The following is a 5,408-nucleotide window of genomic DNA, read 5'->3' on the forward strand; positions in this document are numbered from 1 at the left end:
CAGATAATGTAACTTTGTCAGAAATTACACCACCTCCACACTTTTAAGGGATTCAGCGAGGTTGACATGGGTATATATACATATGGTCATGAGTGATTCTCCAAGCTGGCAGTAAAACCACAAGCACTTGTCTCTAAAAAAAAGAGATTTAAAATAAGTCGTCAATGTACATAACAATATGTATTATTTCTGTTGTCAGAACCGTTCATATAAAACCGTCCAACAAGATCAATCGTAAATTATTTTGTCTTCTTTCTGCTATATTAGAATGCAAAATAAGCAACCGAGCATAAACAGGGGTTATTTGAGAAGATATGATATCGGTACATGCATATTCTGCTAATTGACATGTTTTTCAAAAGAAAAGAGCTGTAGCAGTACTCCAAGCGTCAATGTGAATACAACTACCGTATTCCTCTGACTGCTAAAAACCATTGTATAAGCGGGTAGTACGCTTTCTTAAGCTTTATGGTTTTATGGTTAATATCGTCTGGACAGAATGAGTCTCCTCGATAAGAACCCAAGCCTTTGATGAATTCGTAGATAGCCTTGTGCTTGTTATGCTTTCTTGTCGCTTCATTTCAAGGACCAACATTGTATAGAATGCATCTAAATTGTTAATTTTTTTTGTCCTTATATATCATGTACTAAGTTTCAAGACGATTGAATTGATGAGTCTTTTGAAGACGAAACGCGCGTCTGGCGTAAGTGTAAACTTTTAGTCCTGGTATCCATGATGAGTTTATTTGCATTTATTCTTCTTAATCAAGGCAACTATAGTATTTTAATGTGGTGTACTGTCGTTAAGTAACGGAAGTTGTCCGTTGTTATTATGTGGATTGCACTTTTATTTCATGCATTTTTCTTTTGTTTTTTGGCGTTTATTTGTACTGTATTCCTGTCACTTAATGATGTCATTTTAACGATATTTTTTGCATTGCCATATAAGCAGGAGGTATGGCTAGACATGCAACCAGGTTCAACCCACAATTTTTCATCAAGTGTCCAGAACAAAGTCAGGAATATGGCAGTTGCTATCAAATAGTTCGTTTCTATGTATTTTGATACAGCAAAATTAGAGAGACTGTTATCTAGGACGTAGCAGCAAATCTACAGAATTTAAAGAATCCACATCTTGTTGACACCACTGGTTGAATATATTTCATCACAATATCTTTTCTGAAGACTATCTTTTATTGCAGAAAGAAGAGTAGTCAGGACTAAATATGTTTAAGTGTCATCTTGATGATACAGATTTGTTTCGATCTTAAAGGTGGATTGGTATCCAGTATAATGGCGGTAGATTTTTTTCGTTTTCTTTGACATAATAAGTTATGCTAATATGTGATCGATACAAAGGGCAAAACAATTAGACACACACTAGAGAACGGCGTTTGATAGGCGTACGACATTTTGTTCTTAGTAAACAATCTGTAAACATCAACGTGTTTATGGAAAAGTGTTGAAGAGTGCAAGGTACTGTGAGCCATTTCGACTAGACGTAGCTATGTATTTATACACCCATTCAGATCATAGCAGAACAAAACTTCATGGTCTGCAAAAGAGTTGTGCCATTCAGAAGTTCCTGCGTATTTATAGAAATTGTACCCTCCAAGCAGATAAATGTTAATACCATGTGGCTCTATCGGTGTACACAAAATAATAATCGACAAGTTTGTAGCGACACAGACAAATTGTTTTAATCATTTGTGAAATCTTAACATCCGTATACCAGTAATACCTATTAGTTATAACAAAAACAAAGAAACCTATCTTTGTATTGATATGATGTTCCCAACCGAGTAATAATTATTTTTGTCACATGTTTACCGGCAGCTGCATTTGAAGTTCTTCAACGTGTTTGTTATACTATCTCAAATGTCGATTATCCCACTTTTATCTGCAAAATATAACATCTTTTATAATCAATCTGCATAAAATCAAATATTGATGCTGCCCTTAGTTTCAATCCTAAATAGCAAATTGTTATCTTTTCTCCTATCTCTTTATTTCAGAGAAAACAAAAAACAAGTAAGTCTAAAGACTTGTTTATACAAAGTATTTAATGGTCATTGTGCCTTTCTCGCTTCTTGGGTTTTGAAAGATTAGCTATGTTGTAACTGAAAAGAAGAAATAAAAAAGAATATGATATTAATAGGTTTAAAACACCAATCAAAAATTGTTTATGTTTTGTGATAAAACTAGCCAGTGTTAGATAATATTAAACATTGGTATAACCAGTAACGAGGCATTGATGTCCAATTTTTTTTAACCTGCAAGGAATATAGCAAGAGTAACAAAAATACAAAGGGGCAAAAAACGAGAAAAAAACCCATTATATAGCGAAACATATTTCCTATTATTGTATCATGTATTTGATAAACAACAATCAGGTTTTAACTGGATACATTTTTTAAAATATATTATTGAGAGCCCTTTCCTTTTCTGCGAAATGGTAGAATTCTATGAAAGTGTCTTTCGTGTAAACAAAATACTTTCTGTTTCAGAGAAAAATGTTGCAAAGCATGTTAAATGTAACGTTTGGGACATTGTTTTTTTTAATAATTGCCACTGGAAGTATAGTAAACAAGAACACATCAAAGACAATCAGAAACAGACGGACTAGTACTTCTCTTTTTTAAATAGATTTTTAATGTGCATTGTTTGACTCTTCAGTTTTTACAAATGTTTACAGATTCAACATATAGAAAAAAAATATAGACATTTTCATGTCATGCTTTTACAGTTCTAATTTACGACTGGGCGGTAAACATCGTTGATATTCGATAGCAGTAGATGTTCATTAGGTCAAGATATTTGTAGATTTGTTTTTGAATTTCACGTAATGCTGTCTTCTTTTTTTTTCAAACTGTAACGTAAATCTGGTACTTATGAGATCGGGTCAGTACTGACATTTTTTCAAAGGAAAACTAACGCCAAGTGACAATTACAATTTACGAGGAAAAACTAACAAACGAACTGATTTTTTTTTATAAAAACTGCGACAATGCAAAAAGCATCCATTCATCAAAGTTTACCTCACATAACAAAACTAGGAAAAGAGGATCCTAATCAAATATAAAACCCCGTATGTGAACCCAGGTACTCTTGGAGAATAATCTGATTATGTTCCCTTAGTGACGTTTGTAGAATACTCGTGACAAGGAGGTGGTTACTGGTTCAAAAGAAAACTTTCCTATTTCATCATTCTCGTTTATCTATTGATGTGTCATAAATTCAGTCTAATGTCGCCACGTTCAAATGAACTGTATTTTTTCCTTCTAGATTGAGAGATATACGTCCGTCACATAATATGTCTTGATCATATTTAGGCTGTCATTCCCGGTTGACATTTATATTTTTATGGTACCAATTACCTAATCAAATGACAATACATAATTATATATCAAACAGTCTGATAAGTATCCTTAAAATTATCCTGTCTCTTAGTTAGAAAACCACACAATCAGTAAAAGGAAATCTTTGTTCTAGATCTAATATAATTTAACTATTGTCTGCTTTACTTCCTCTTACTATTTCGAGAAGATGAAATTGATAGTCAAGAGGACTACAATTATATACAAAAATACACGAAGAATAAAAGTGTTTCATATTCATGCATAAATGGGTTTATAAAAATAACAAACTCCAAGTTAAATTCAAACCTATAAATAAAAAACACTTCATCGACTATCTTAATTATTTAGGTTAACAAACGTAAACAACTGTTATATTAGGACTTGGCATAGTCAGTTCCCAAAGAAATTATGAATTAAACCCGGTTGTATAGCTATATAAAAAAGAAGATGGGGTATGATTGCCAATTAAGAATCCTCCACAAAAGACCAAATGACACAGAAATTAAAACTATAGGTCACCGTACGGCCTTCAACAATGTTCTAAAGCCCATACCACATAGTTAGCTATAAAACGCATTGAAAGGACAAATGTAAAACAGTTTAAAAGAGAAAACTAACGGCCGAATTTATGAACAAAAAATTATCGAAAAACTTGATACTAAATGCAGTATAGACATGGACTGCAGTAATTTATAAATATACGATTATACAAAATGAAAATGTCATTTTGAAAACATCAATCGAGCCAATGTTAGATCTTATGAGAACAGAAATATGTATTCCAAACATGGATAAAGTAATAGTGCGGTTAAGGAAGATAAATGTATATAAATTTCAAATTTGAAATCTTTTCGTTTGTCATAAAATATTTCTAAAAATGAGGCAATATAATACAGGAGATTTATATAAATGGGTACAAATCAGTAGACTAAGATTGTCAATGAAAACAACATCATCTATATACCTCAATGTGAAAATAGATTATCTTTAGTTTCAAGTTTTATGTCGAAGTGCCACGTGATAACCTTTACTGTTTGTGTCTTGTGTTTCAGGATATTTATGACAGCATATGTTAAAAAAAATTCTAGATATGATTTATTGATAGCCACTGGCTACAGCTACATTGAAATGTAACAATACTAATAGTAAACAATTCAATTGTTACATTGGAGACTAATTGCAGGAATCCAGGTTTGGGTAAGGAACTGATTAATATCGAATGTTACAATAATATTTTTGTTTCCGTATATAGGTCACCGTATGGTCACATGTAGTAATGCTTTATGCATTGGAATTCGAACGATTCCTTTCTTATTTAAAGAATAAAAGTAAATAAAAACATAACGATCTTGTGAGTAGTTTTGAAATTGCTCAAATCATAAACCATGAACGAAGGGCTTGAAAATTTAACCCTAGTTTTGGTTCTAGAAAGATGTTGATGAGTTCATTAGCATCTCCTAACGTTGTACTTAAAGTACATAATAAGTGGCATCAGATTTATGTCCCTTTTCGGTAAGACGCGTGGTCAATTGAACTTTATCATGTTCATCTCGGATAAAATTGTATGTGGTACATTATATCCTGTTGACTACTATGTTAATGTCAGTCCTAACTATCATTGTGACTTGTTTGAGTTAATTAACGTATAAGAGACTGATACGTTAAAGGGTATATGAGGTTTCCGGAAAATCATCCTGTCTACCTCAATTATGTTATCTGCAAGCAGCAAATCATTGTTGTAAAGGTTATGTCTTGCCTAATTCCTGAAAATATAACGTTTTCGTACTAAAACCACATGTGTAAATGGTATCTGTATTTTTATTTATATTATGGTTCCATATCGTTAATCGGGATGTTGTACTCTTTTTTTTAGATTTTAAACTATTTTAGCATGAAACTTAAATCCTATAATTATTTGTTTTCAATTCATTGCAATTTTAAAATGTTCACTGATATGGATTGACGTACACATCTCATTCGTTTGTATTTTAAACAACATAAAATTAACGTTTTTACAAAAGAAGCGTTGTTGACAATGTTAAGGTCACT

This window comes from Mytilus galloprovincialis, chromosome 12 (assembly GCF_965363235.1).
Source record: "Mytilus galloprovincialis chromosome 12, xbMytGall1.hap1.1, whole genome shotgun sequence".
In the NCBI taxonomy this organism is placed as follows: Eukaryota; Metazoa; Mollusca; class Bivalvia; order Mytilida; family Mytilidae; genus Mytilus; species Mytilus galloprovincialis.